General features: G+C 48.5%; 1 long non-coding RNA gene across 1 annotated transcript; it reads right to left on the bottom strand.

The window, feature by feature from the left end:
- Nucleotides 1-3,457: 3,457 nt before the first annotated feature.
- On the bottom strand, nucleotides 3,458-13,909 carry LOC111768128 (uncharacterized). Its single transcript, XR_002800235.2, has 5 exons — nucleotides 13,529-13,909; nucleotides 9,982-10,159; nucleotides 9,256-9,353; nucleotides 5,579-5,909; nucleotides 3,458-4,953 (listed from the first exon to the last, which is right to left on the bottom strand). It is a non-coding gene; the product is annotated as an uncharacterized lncRNA (long non-coding RNA).
- Between the last annotated feature and the right edge of the window lie 835 nt (nucleotides 13,910-14,744).

The raw sequence follows: 14,744 nt of genomic DNA on the forward strand, positions 1-14,744 counted from the left end.
TTAGTTCAGGTGCCAATCTTTACGGAAAAAAACAAAAACAAAACTCACATCCCTTGAACTGTGTACAGGAAAGTGATTGGCTCTGAGTCAGAGAGCCATTTGGGGTAATTATGAAAATGTCTTCAGCCTTCCTTTTTTCTTGCCTCCAAGCCTTTGCTGACAACATTCCTTCAGCCTTCTGTCAATATTCTAGCCATCTCTCAGGCCTAGTTCATCTCTTCCCTCCTTCATGAAACTTTCCTCGATTCCCCAAACCAGAATTAATCACTTCCTTTATGTCCCTCCAGTGGGTCTGCTAACACCTGTGTTGAAGCATCCGTCTAGGTCAGAGTTGTGGTTTGGCTGCTGGGGTGTGTGGGTGACACACGAGGCTGGGGCACTCTGATCCAGCCTGGCACCAGCTTGAGAGGCACATGGTGGAGACACAGAGTGGGGGCATGAGGCAAAGGAGAACTTCTCCACTGCAAGGTTTGGGAGGAGGCTCAAAACCCAGAGGCTGCAAACTGTTCTCCACTGGATTTTGCTATGCTGAGGCCTACCCACACCATGTTCAGATTCCAGAAGGCCTCCTTCGTCCTGTTGGGAAATCTGCAGCGCAGAAAACACTGGGGGATATAAGCTCTGAGCTCCCCCACAGCAGGGTATAGGTCTGCTTCAGAAACGGTTGTTAGGTGAATGAGTGAATCGCTTAATGATTGAATGTTGCTGCTCTCAGGAGCCACCTGCTTGGTCCGGGGTCAGGAAAGCAACGGGAAGATGATTGTAAATATCACTCCCCGGTCCCAGTGGTTTACCCAAGCATAAAGTCTTGACCCAGGCACTGACTGGTCTTCTAGGGCCTTCCCAGCTGAGCCCCGTGTTTTGCCCTCTCTAGGGCGCTTCTAGGGGTGTGGTAAAGCCAAGGCCCTACACCCCTGCCTCCTGGCCTACCCCAGGGCGGATCCCCATCCTCCTCTTCTTTCTTGCATTCTCCTTGGCCCAACAATCCACCTCACCACTGGCATAAGGCAGAGAGATCAGACCAGAGGGTGGCCCTGTGTCTGTGTCCTTCTGTCGCCCTGGGGAAGGCCTAACAGCAGCAGCTAAGATGTGCCTGAGCCTGGAACACAAGCCCCTGGCTATCTCCTAACATCAACTTATTCTGACTAGAACCCTAGGAACAAATGTGTGTGTCAGTGTGAGCGACTGTGTATGCATGTGTGTGTGTGCGTGTGTGCGTGTGTGCGTGTGCACGTGTGGGGTGGCTTTTTAGGCTCAGGGTATCTAGAGATGCCAGATTGCGCTTGGACGGAGCTTGAAGTTCAGCCCGTCCAATCTCTTCATTTTGCAAATAGAGAAACAGGTTGTTTTCATTAATAGGAGTCTTTACCTGACAGGTGGGACATTAAAAATATGAAGGCGGACCCTGTGGCTACCCAGAAGGAGGGGTCCTTGTTCATCCTGGTCTCCTCCCCTCCCCACCCTGTGTTCCAGGCCCCTTCCTCTCCTCCCAGGGAGCTCCTCTCCTTTCCTCAAAGCCTTCATCAGAAACGAAACAAACGGAAGACGTCATTGAGGATGCAAAAACTTTTTCATTGTCTAGGATCCCCACCTGTCCTTCCCTGTCCCCACCACCATGTGACCCATGTGTCCTAGCAGACTCATGCTCTACGACACACCTTTGTCCCTTTCTCGCTTTTCTCATATAGCCCTGTAACAACCTTGCGAGGATAGTCTTCTTATCCCCACTTTACAGGTGAGAAGGCTGAGGCTCAGAAGAGTCAAGGGACTTGTCCACAGCACTCGACTGGTACCTAGTGGGAGTGGGATTGGAAACTCAGCCTTCCGGACCCCACATGTGTGTTCCAAACCAGAGCAGGCTGGAGACAACTCTAGAGGGAATGCACAGTGTCCCTTGATTCCTCCAGGCTGCTGAGCTGCCTGGGAGGAAGCCCATGGCTGCTTCTCTCCCTCCGCCCTCTCTCCACCACTCCAGAAGCACTCAGCCTGAGCTGATAACCGTGGCAGGTGCTTGGGAAATGGCTCTGACACCACAGGAGCCCCCAGAGGGGCCAGCCTGTGTCTGTAGGATCCAACGCCCCCACCTTTGGAAGGGCTCCTCCTGCACCAGGACCACTGGCTCCTGCACAATGAGTGGCCCCAGAGCCCTGACTCCCAGCTGTCAGCACCAGCGATCTTCACTCAGGAGCTAAGCCCTGGCACTTCCCAGGTCTGCAAGAGGCCAAGATTCTCTTCCAGAGAAACACTTCATCTGTCTCCGAGCCCAGGGCCTTGTGCCCCATCCAGTGTCTTCATAGTTCAGATTCTTGTGACTATAAAGGGCCTGGCACCCATGAGCATACATCCTTTCAGCTGAGTTCCATGAGAATGGTGATGGCTTTTCCATTAAATATCAAGCTCTCAAGTCCTTTTGGTTGTTATGGGATGAGATGAACCTCCGCAAATTCTGCTGGCCTGTGATCCAACCCAGATATTCCGGGTATCCCCTGTGACGGAGCAGGTGACTTTCCATCCCAGGCAAAGGCCTGGGGGTGGCATCAAAACCTGGGGACAAGGGTCTGGAGCTGCATGGAAGGAGAACAAAGGAATATTGGCAGCAATTGAAGCAGGAGCTAGGATCCTACACTTATGGGGAGTCACATCTTATATGGAGTTATTCTCTAAAGTCAGCACATGAGGAAAGATTGTCCATGATCAAAATCACCTTGACTCCCCTTCCAGAAGGTACCATGTTGGAGACTCTGACAAACTCTCTCATTTAGTCCCACCAGCTGGTGTTGCCATCAGCATGAGAACAGATGTTGTGACTTTAGGTGAACAAATGCAACGAGGTGGCTGTCTTGCATTTAGGGACCATGTTGTGTGGAAAATGTGTACTTTGAGCACTAGACTCACACTCACTCATGAGTCAGGCAGACACACGTCTTCTGGCGTCCGGGGCATATGCTCACCAAATGGACAGCTGGCCGAGTGTCCCCACGATTGCCCCTCCACTAACGTGTTGTAGTTCCACGGTGTTCTGCTCAGCATTTCCACTCCCGGGTGCGTCAGGAGGGGCAAAGCAGCAGGATCCGGAGGGCACCACCAAGAAGCTGGGAGACTGCCCCAGAAGCTGAACCCTGCATACCTGGGCCACCTTTGCTGTACTTTCCAGAAAGTTTCTCATTTTGAAGTGCTCCCCATTGCTGTCTCCTCAGTACGTCACACCCGGGGGCAGCCATGCTTGCGGCCACTTTCTGGTACAAAACAGCAAGGTTTCTCTCGCACAATCACATTTTTAGAGCCTCTTGCCTCTACTCCTCCTGCACTGGGAGTTATTATTTGTTAGGGGGTAATTAATCCTACAAGCTGGAGGCAGGTGTGTTCTTGCTGTTGAGGAACGAGGCATGAAAGATGTGTGTCTCCGATGTGACTGTAGAGACAGAGCACCTGGCCATGGCGGGGGAGAAAGGCAGGGTTTTTTCTTTTTCTTTTTCTTTTTGATGGCAGAGTAATAGTAAGGACAGAAGAGCTGAGTAGGCCTAAAATGCTTCCATTGGGAGTGTGAAGGGCAGCCCCAGGACTGAGGAAGCTGTCATTTAAAACAGCTAAGACAAGGGAGAGGGCACCAAATTGCACCTGTGTCGCAATACTTTGAAAATCTTTCTCCAAATGACTGACTTTCTCTGAAAGGCCATTTGAAAGCATAGGTACCTGGTGTTCTGCAAATATTTATATCAGCATTTAAAAATTCGTTATTTTTTATGACAAAAGTAGTGCAATGGTTGTTATGAAAAAGCTAAATATCAAAGAAACAGACGACCAGGAAAGTGAAAGTTCACCATCATTCCACTGTGCTGGAAATAAACACTGTTAACAGTGTGGGATATTTATATTAGAGTTGTAATCAATCGTTTATTTATACAGCACAGGCGTGTGCGGGTGGGGGAGCACATGCCCTCACTTGCCTTTCAGCTGTCGCTATCTTAAGAGTGCCTTGCCAGGGCTCTTAAGACAAAGCATCACTCTCCACCTGGTGGCACTACCTGCATTTCCTGGTAGGACGGGATTGACCCACTCTGGGCTGCCTTTCCAGCTCCGCAGCAGCAATCTCATCCCTGTGCGCTCCTTCTCACCCCCTCCCCCAGTCACCTCTCACAGGTCATTGGTTTGGCATCTGGGTCCTTCCCCAGGACTCCTCTGGGCAGGCAACACTTCTGGGGTACTCCAAGTCCTGTCCTTAAGGCTCAAGAACAGTCAGATTCTCAATTCCATCCTTGCTCACAATTTTCTCTGTCCATTGTTATATAGTAGATAGTGGGCTGAATTTGAGGTGGGGGCTGGGCAGGGAGAACACTGGTGTTTCTTGAGCACTTGTGCCATCTTAAGAGTTTAAATAAAGTCTTTCATCGTGAAGTTAAATGACCCACTCAAGGCTACACAGCTAGTCAGTGGGAGAGGTGGTCCTGCAAGCAAGTCCTGGCTGATGGAGAATTAGAAGACCCTGGATGGAGTCCTTAGTGGTGGTATGGGTTGCACAGCCTGGGGAAATCTAATTCCCCTCCCTGGGCTCAGTGTCCCCATCTATACAGCGGGGAGGTTGCTTCTCAACCTTGACTGTGCATTGGAATCACCAGAGAGGCTCTAACAAGCTGATTCCTGGGCTGCACCTGGAGATTCAGATTTAATCCTTGTGGGATGTGGTTAGAGTGTCTCACCTTCTCTGGTTCTGCTGCAGTGCTGTGGGTCCCAGGGGCCTGAATGTGGCAGGGCCAGAGCTCCTGGCCTGTCCTCGTGGGAGTAAGGACACTGCTAACCTCCGCTTTATTTCCACTCCCTCAGTCATGTCCCAGACTGAAAATTCTCCCACCTAGAGGTATAAGACTCCAAAAGCTGTGGGTTCACAGTTCTCAGTTCTCTCACTTGGTGACCTCAGGCAGACTGCTTAACCTCTCTGTGCCTCTGTTTCCTCACCTGTAAAATGAGGAGAAAAAGAGTGCTTGCCTCGCGGGACTGTTAGGAGGATGAGATGAGATAACACGTGCACAGTGCCACCCTCAGTGCTGGGCCCTCAGTAGCACGCGTTCTCTGTTTTCTTTCCTACTTCCTCCGACAAAGCTCTCTCCAGCAACTGTGACTCAATGTAATGACACTCATTCACTCTGTCACTATAAGGTCTGAGTTCAAAGGATCACACTGAAGAGTCCTGAATGTCCAAATAAGAGAAACAAGGAGAAGGTCCAGAGAGAAGTCAGGGAGAAGCACCCAGAAGATATGAACCCACTTTTGGGCTGATTACAGGGTTGCCTCCATGACCTTACTCTTTCTCACTGAGCCCTGAGATGCTCACATGCAGGACCTGCTCTGAAACAAGGAAACGGGCTTGCCCTATGCAGCCACTCAACCTCTGGCAGAAGCTAAAGAATTTACCTCCTTGAGTTCCAGAAAAGTCTCTTAGCATCTAAGCACCTCGACCAGGTGGTAGGCACCTCCTCAACCTCTGCTGCCTTCTAGGTGCTAGAAGAGCTCTCCTGACCACCACCCCCAACACACACACACACTGCCCTTTTTTTCTCCCAAGGGTTGGGTTTTGACTCACTGTTTTTTGTGACCCTGTGGTTGGGCTTTCCAAGGCTCATCCAGGGGAGGCCTGGTTCCTTCTTCATGATTCAGTCTTTGCAAAATCTCTTGGCTCTGCTCTGCCTGTTTTGGCGAGGAAGGCTAGAATATTCTCCGCATCCAGGGAAGGAAGGAGCCCTGAGCGCTGGAACCAGCTGCACCTGCATTCCTTCCTTTGCTTTGCCACTTGTTAGTGCTGTGATTTGGGCCTGTGGTTTGCCTCTCAAGAGGAGCACAGACACATGTTAGCCCATTTGACTCTGTCCTCCTTCTGTCCGGCATGATCACAGAGCACAGTTCCTTCCTCATAGCTGGAAAAAAGAGCAGAGGCAGCAAATGGTCATGATTGGAGTTAAATCCTTGGGCTTCCCAGCCCGGTACCTCAGAAAGAGCATGCTTTGCAAAGATTGCAAGCCTGCCACCTGCAGTTCCAGCTGACTGCCACCTTGGGCAAATCGATGACTTCCTCAGCCTCATTTACACAGCTGTGCTCCAAGGCAGTTGGTCTAAATCAGTCATTCTTAAAAGTGAATTATTTGGCATACCAGTTTTGCAAACTGCTTCTCAAAAAAAAAAGGTCTCAAAGTTCCAATAAGTTTGAGGGATTCTGTAAACCCTTTCCCTCAACCCCCTGGAGCACATCCTAATCTACACATCCTCCTGGTCAAGGCAGCCACACGGCCAGTAACAGAGAGGCCAGTTTGGCTTCATTCAACTCACTTTCTCCTAAACTCATTTGATCATGAAAACTTTTCATTCCTGTTAACATCCTGGAGCCCTAGTGACTGGAGAAAAACATGAGAAATAGTGGTCTCATCCGGAGAGGGCTTCTCAAACGTGAAGGTACATAGAAAACACCAGGGCTCTTGTTGAAATACAGAATCTCATTCAGCAGGTCTGGGGCCTGCTGGAGATTCTATTCGTCTAACAAGCTGCCAGCTGATGCCGATACTACTGGTCCCCCGACCACATATCGAGTCCCAGAGGGCTGATTCCTAAGGCTTTTTCAGCTTCAAGATTAGAAGCAGTGCAGAAATGGTGACTCAGGGACTCTGAACTCATAGAGACCTGGGTTAGGGCCTTGGCCTCACCACTTAGCGGCAGTGTGAGCTTGAACAAGTCTACCTCCCTGAACATTAGTTTTCTCATCTCTAAATAAAGTGGTACCTGCTCCAGAGGACTGTTTGAGGATTAAATTAGACTATGCAAATAAAACATGTAGTGCTAGACCAAGCCATAGGAGCAAAATCTGTACTGGTTAACAATATGTACATCTGGACATCATTACAATATCTGCCTGCTCCATCTGTGGGTGGTACCACCTCTTCGCCTGCCCTCACGTTACTTGCACTGCTGACAGCTCAGACCTCTTTCTTCCCAGCATGTTGGCACTGCTATCTCTGTTCATGGGACATTGCATGGCCTCTCTTCTCCAGCACATTCTAGTAAGTTCTCTTGCTTTCAGGGTATCAGAGGAGCTGAGAGACAACAGCTCTCCTCCAGTGATTACAGACAAACCAGTCTAGTAACAGTACAACCCACTCTGGCAGAAGTAACACAAGTCCTTCCTGATCCTGTCCGCAGGGGTCCTCATTGACCAGCGAGGCACTAGTGCTCACATTATCCCATCAATTATCCCGGGCATGGGCCCTACCGACTGTCATAGATCTTGTGTGTCACAAGCAGCTACCGTGAGTCTTTAACTCTCATTGTATTCACCTTCCTGTTCCTCAATGTGTTTCCACACTCGTGTGAAAACCTTCATATAAATATGTTCACATGGTAAAAAAAAATAATCCTTTGTGAGCTAGCAAGGCCTATATTTGGGATCAATTAAGCTCCCTGCTTGTGTGTAGACAGTGGATTAGGACCCCATCACCCTGGCTGCCCCTGATCTTGCTGCATCTTGGAAGCTAAAGAAGGACGAAGGAAGGAGGATCACCATTTATCGATCACCTCCCAGTGTTTGGCCCCTGATATGCGTCATCTCATTTTAAGCCTCTCAGCAACCCTGTGTGATAGGTATTGGTATTCTTCTTTCTCAAGCTCAGAGAGGTTAAGTAATTTGTCCAAATGCACACAACTAGTAAGTACTGGAGATGGAGTTAAAGTTCAGGATGATTTGACTTTTTTCTCACTATCAACTTCCTCCTTTCCCAGACTACATGGCAGAAAGGGAGGGCCCACATCTTCCAAGTTGTACCTGTTATTGCAACACTTGGAGAGAATAAGTTCTTTCTCCACTTGATCCTGCCTTGGGTCAAGTTCTACATCTGGCCCCATCAAATGTGACCATTAGAGGCAGTGCCACATTGTGCAAACATGGCAGCTTCTGTTCTGACCATGTGGACATGAGTCAGGGCAGAGGGGAGAGAGTTGGTGAATGCAGAGAACAGAGTGCTGGGCAGGGTTCACTCTAGCTGGGCCGTCCATGGGATACCCCTTGTTAGGGGCAGTAACTGGAAAGAATAACATTTAAAAGGCAGAAGAAGGGGCCAGCCCAGTGGCGCAGCAAAGTTTGCACACTCTGCTTCAGCGGCCTGGGGTTCACTGGTTTGGATCTCAGGTGCAGACGTGGCACCACTCATCAAGCCATGCTCTTGCAGGCATCCCACATATAAAGTAGAGGGGGATGGGCATGCAGTTAGTTCAGGGCCAAGCTTCCTTAGCAAAAAAAAGAGGAGGATTGGCCATGGATGTTAGCTCAGGGCTAATCTTCCTAAAAAAAAGAAAGAAAGGAAGGAAGGAAGGAAGGAAGGAAGGAAGGAAAGAAGGAAAGAAAAGAAAGAAGAAAGAAAGAAAGAAAGAAAGAGAGGGAGAGAGAGAAAGAAAGAAAGAAAGAGAGAGAGAGAGAAAGAAAGAAAGAAAGAAAGAAAAGTGACTGCATAAAAGAATGAAATAAATAAAAGGCAGATGAGAAGGCAAACTTCACCTTGACCATACCCAGGCACCTCGCTGGTCATCTTCTGACCCTGGTGCAGGTTGGCACAGCAGCTCCCCCACGAGCAGCCGCCGTGGTCTGCTCGGGAAGCTCACCCCTGGAGGGGCCCAGGGATGGGAATATGTCACATCCTCGTTCCTGACCTCTGGCCCAGACCTGAGTCATCCCACCATCTATCACAGAGCCTGGTGTGTGGTGAGGTGTGTCAGGCTGACCATACACAGTTGCACATATCTGGGAGGCTCTGGCCCGCTGGATCCCTGCCACACTGTGCCACATGCTTTGTTTCTCTGACCCTCAGTTTTTCCAGTGATAGAAGACGGTGACTATACCACCAATGTCACAGGCCCATGTGGGAAACCATTAAAACCAAGACTCTCTGGAACCTCCATGGAGTTGCAGGGTAAAATGATGTGAAGTGCAAGTTGTCCACCATTCCTCCAGACTCCTGAGAATGGACTTGGGAGAGCCTGTCCGACCCCCGGTCGCCAACCAGTCATCCAGATGCACAAACACCATTCAAAGATGACAGCTCCCAACCTGACGATGGTCCTGTACAGGGTGCAAATGTGAGGGTGCTAAATTCCTAACCTGGGCCACCCTGTCTGCTCCACACTCGGGAGCTTAGTGCCTTGTTCTCGGTTGCCACTGTGAGCTGATTTTTAATTATCCTTCGGGACTGTCGCCTCTTGGAATGCTGGGAAGGAAATGCTCACCCCAGCTGGGCTGCAGTCAGGCCTGTTGGAGAACAATGTCCACCTCCGAGTCCATTCTGTTTATCTCTCGACTGGAACGCAGACGAGAGAGCGGTGCTCTGTGAACCAAGAGGCAGAGGGAGCGTGGTGACTTGTCAGCACTTCTGTTGCTGCAGAGCCGACATGATTCAAAATACCAACCTCTTTTTAAACCTTTAAAACTTGGCTTCTGGGAGTGCCTCATTGAACAGGGCAATGAAGGTCTTTTACTATTTTTCAAATCAACACCATTATGATCATTTTCCCTTTAATTATAGCAGCTCATGTTTATTGAGCACCTACGCTGTGCCAGGCACTAGGTTTACATGCATCGCCTCATTCAAGCCTCACAACTGTGTGAAGCAGGTCCATTTACTAGCCCCTTTTTACAGATGAGAGGACTGAGGCTCAGAGAGGTTTAGCCCTCTCCCCTGGCCAAGGTTGCACAGCAGCAAGAAGATAGTGGTGGTATTCAAGCCCAGGCAGCCTGACTCCAGAGCCTCCCCTTTAGCCACAACCTCTTCCTCCCTCCTTGGAATTGGGCGTTTGTTCAGTTCTATGGACCTGGGAACAGGTATTGGGAAAACACCTCAAACACCCTAAGCTTCTGGTTTATAACTTTTACCTACTCCATCCCAGCAACCTGTGCTCACCCACAGCTGAGTAATAGGAGGACTGTGTAGGGTCAAGCTGCCATATTCCACCCACCACAGCGAGAGGCGAGGGCCAGGGCTCTGTAGACGAAGGCGCAGACAGATGTCTGTTTCCAGGATGGGACAGCTGAGCTCCTGGGCTTACAGGTTCTGCATGTTCTCTAGCTAGCTCCGCAGGCTGTTTTAGGAAGATGGCTCATTTTTTTTCATCTGGAGGAGAGGAGTCTGGGATGCTGCAAAGAGGGAAGGAGTGAGAAATGGGGCAGCTGGGAGCAAGGCACTCCAGAGAGAAGACTTTCCTGCTTGTGCAGTTCATTGTTTTGCCATGGCCTTGACTGCTGGACCTGCAATCCTTCCACTTTGCTTGCCTCTGTAACCTTCCTCTCCAGCATTTTTAAGGCCACAAAGCCAATAAGCCAGAATTTTAAAGCAGCCCAGGGCCAAGGGTAGTGGGTTGAATTGAGTCCCCCAGAAGGATATGCCCAAGTCCTAACTTCTGGCACCTATGAATGTGACCTTATTTGGAAATAGGGTCTTTGCAGGTTTAATTAAGTTAAGGATCTAAAGAGTGGGCCCTAAATCCAACGACAGTGTCCTCATAAAAGAAAAGAGAGGAAGACTGAGACACAGAGACACACGGAGAGGAAGCGCACGTGAAGACAGAGAGAGAAATTGGAGTTATGCCACCACAAGCCGAGGAATGCCGGGAGCCTTCGGAAGCTGGAAGAGGCAAGAAAGGATCCTCTTTCAGAGTCTTTGAAGGGTGCAAGGCCCTTCAGACACCTTGATTTTGGACTTCTAGCCTCTAGAACTGTGGAGGAAAGATTTCTGTTGTTTGAAGCCACCCAGTTTGTAGTAATTTATGGCAGCCCTAGGAAACTAATAGACCAAGGAAGACTCTCTCCTGCCGTCTAGATCACTGGCAAGGATCTGTCGAGTGGTACCTACCTCCCATGACACAAAGGAGCCAGCTGGGAATTTGAGGCTGGCCTAGGTGCCAAGCTTTGCCCGCAGTCAGCAGCCTGGGTGTATTTACTTGTCTGGCTCCTGCACCTTTGAGAACGGGTACTGTGGTTAGTGGCTGGAAATTGGTGCTTGTGCCAGCTGGCCACAGTCAGAACTGCTCTGGAAAACAAAGGTCCATTTGGAAAGCCACCCTCTCTCCCATTTTCTCTCACCCCTCAAACTAGGCACAGCTTGTATGGCTGGATGGGAGAGAACTGGAAAAAGGGAGGGTTAAATTGATCCATATAATACGGGAAGAAAAATTAGTGAAGGATCCTTGGAAGCACAAAAGGAAGGAGGTATGGGTCTTTCCTCTTGAGGGGTGGCAGAGTCTAGAAGAGGGGAGACGAGAGGAGAGGAGAGACCGCTCTCTGTCAAGACAAACAGCAGCAGTGGGTGGAGCCATGAGGACTGGAATGGCTGGCTGATGAGAAGGTCCCTGAAGCAGTATTGACAAAGGAAACTTTGTATAGTGGTGGTCTCTCCCCTGTTGTAAGTTCCTCCCTTTCCTCTGCTCTACTGTCATCCCCTCTATCTCTACCAATGGGGAAAAGTTGGTTACACCAATAGTCTGTCAACTGGTAAAAACTGCTTACACCAATCGTCTTGTGTCAATGCTTCTTTGGGGAACTCAGGGAGAGGGACACGTCATGTGGGGGTGAAGCCACATGGAGAGCTGGCGGCAGCCACAGGGGACAGACCTATGAGGGTGTTGATCAAGAATTCACTGAAATAATAAATTGGATCGAGAGAAATGTAACTGCAGAATTCCTAGGGATTGGGCAGGGAGGAAAAAGGAGAGTCTAGAAATCTAACTGCAAGTGGGGTGGGAGAGTTAAGCAGGTGACCCAGATGTTACAGGAAAAGGTGGGCTCAGCCGTGGGTGGACTCCAGGACAGCCAGAGGCAGCCCTTTGGGACCCATGTTTGATTCAGCTCTTCATTCCCCACAGCATGGTGCATTGCATAAGACAGATTCTTAGTAAATTCATAATAAATAAATTGTGTCTTGCAGGGGCCATTTGGAACCAAAATACTATATAGTATTATGCATGGGAAGATCCCAAGCTACAAACCAAAATCAAACCATGCCTGGAGAGCTGATAAGGGATATGGTCTCCCTTCTCAGTCCCTCCCGGCTCTGTGGAATTTATTTTTCTCTTCCCCTGGTTTTCCCTAAACAAATTCTCCCCAGTGACTGATTTCAATTTGTAAAATATTTTTTCAGATAACTTCTCCCTACAGTTTATAATTCTCATCAATTTAAGCTATCTTTTATTTCTCCTGTTCCTTTAAAGCAAATTTTATTACTTTTCACATCCTGACTTTGAGATCTCCCAATCTCTCCCTTTCTCTCTGAAGAGCTTTATTGAGATATAATTTACCTACCATAAAATTCACCTTTTAGTGTACAATTCAGTGGTTTTAGACTATTCACTGCTGTGCAACCACCACCATTATCTAATTCTAAAACATTTTCATCACCCCAAAAGGAAATCCTGCAACTATTACTAGTCATTCCCCATTCCCCCTTCCCTGGAGCCCCTGGAAACCACTAATCTACATTCTGTCTCTATGGATTTGCTTATTCTGACATCTGACATAAATGGAATCATACAGTGTGTGACTGGCCTTTTGTGCTGGGCTTTTTTCACTGAGCGTAATGTTTTCAAGGTTCATCCCTGTTGTAGCACACACAGTACTTCCTTTTTCTGCTGAGTAGTATTCTACTGGATATACCACTTTTGTTTATGTGTTCATCAGTTGATGGACGTGTGGGTTGGTCCCACATTTTAACTATTGGAAATAATGCTGCTATGGACATTCACGGAAGGTTTTTCTGTGATCACACATTTCCATTTTCTTGGGTAGATACCTAGGAGTGAAATTGCTGGGTCACATGGTAACTTCATGTTCAGCATTTTGAGAAACTGCCAAATTGTTTTCCAAAGTGGCTGCATGTACATTTTCCATTCCCACCAGCAGTGTATGACGGTCCTAATTTCTCCACATCTTCACCAACACTTGTTACTGTCTGTCTTTTCCATTTTAGCTCCCAATCTCATTTAAAAGTTGCTTTTCTCTTTTAACTTCTCTCCAAAAGGATTGGCACACAAGCCAGTAGTTGAAAATTTTCACCTGAAACATCAGGATATCTAAACCCTTCATTTACATTACATATATTCCTGTTTGTTCCAGCCGTGCACAAACTCAGACCCATGTCAGAAAGGAGTTTCCCCCAACCCTGGTGGAAAAGAGAATACCACGGAAAACGCTTCTTCTCCCGGTTCCTAGAGAAGCTGCATGCAGGGTATGTACGTGTTCCTTATTCCTTTGAGAAATTTTAAGGACAATCTGTTTACCCAATACTAACTAGTCCCCTTGGAGCTCACGCAGGAATAGCTGGTATTTGTCAGCATTCTACCAGTAACAAAACATGTTATGGTTCTGGCATTTAATTTGCCTTCTCACAGAAACCTCAGGGCAATTCCTAGGAGTCTCTTCAACTTCTAGATGAGGCTTCTTGCCTAAGGTCAGCCAGCTAATAAATGATGGAGCAGAACCTCCAACTCAGGCCAGGGGATGCTCCCCTCTTACCTGCAGACTGTTCCCAGGATCTTTCCATTTCGTCACTGACTTGTTGGAAATGTCAAAGGGACCCTTTTTCTACATCTCACATTCTCTGCTGGTAAACCGGACACACTCAGTCTCAGCCCTTTGCACGCCTGACGGGCTTCCACGGTCTGCCCAGGCTGTGTGGAGCTGGGTTAGCAGAAACTGGGCTCTGGATTTTGCTTTAGTTGTTTTCTTTTCCACTTCATTGTTTCCATAGGATGTCTGTCTTCCCAAAATAGCACCGGGGCATTCCAGGTAAACTCAACATCCGACCAAAATCCCCATTCAGCAGCAGGTCCAAGGGGTTCCAGCGTGTTTTCCTCCCTTCCTTTGATCACTGTGGCTCTGGGGGAGTGGGAGTCTGGGACGGGCTCACTGTGGAGCCTGGACATAGAGGGAAGTGGGAGGAGGCGAGGAGGGCTTGGCCAAGCTTTCTTGGAATCCAGCCAAATGACACTCCCGCCTTCTGCCCCAAGGCTAGAGCGGAGGCCTTGACCCTGGCCTTGGGGAATGTTATGAGGATTGGAGGAAAGAACTGAGCAGGGCCTTGTGGTCTAAGTCGTTTTGATCAGAGAATGAAAACAACCAACGTGGACCCAAATTCTTCCCTGATTTCAATGGATGGCAGCATGGTGTAATGGAGAAACTCTGGCTCTGGCTTAAGACAGAGCTGGGCTGCATCCTGGCTCTAGTGCTTACCAGCTGTAAGGCACAAGGCAGCTGTAAATCATATTAGCATCTCATTTACCACTCTGAGCCTCTGATTCCTCATTAGTAAAATAGGGATAATGGTGCCCACCATGAGCGATAAAGACCAACGGATACAACGCCTGTAATAGGGCTTGGCCCGTGGTAGGTACTCAATCAGTATAGGTTAGTTTCCCACCCACTTCCTAGAGTTCAGAAGAAAAAGTTGCTTATTTCTTCATTGCCTCTTTTTTTTTTTTTTTACCATTTTTTTGGTAGCAAGAACATTTAAGATCTACTGTTAGCAACTTTCAAGTATACAATACTGTATTATCAACTACAGTCACCATGCTGTAGGTTAGATCCCCAGAAGTCATTGTAACTGAAAACTTTGCCATCCCCCCATTTCCCCCACCCCCCAATCTTCACTGCTCTTGACGCCATTACTACCCAAGTACTGAGAAGGTCCTGGGAGGCAGTTTAGAGAAGTGAAGAAAAGCACAGAATTTCA

The sequence above is a fragment of the Equus caballus genome, chromosome 15 (genome assembly GCF_041296265.1).
Source record: "Equus caballus isolate H_3958 breed thoroughbred chromosome 15, TB-T2T, whole genome shotgun sequence".
NCBI classification, from domain to species: Eukaryota; Metazoa; Chordata; class Mammalia; order Perissodactyla; family Equidae; genus Equus; species Equus caballus.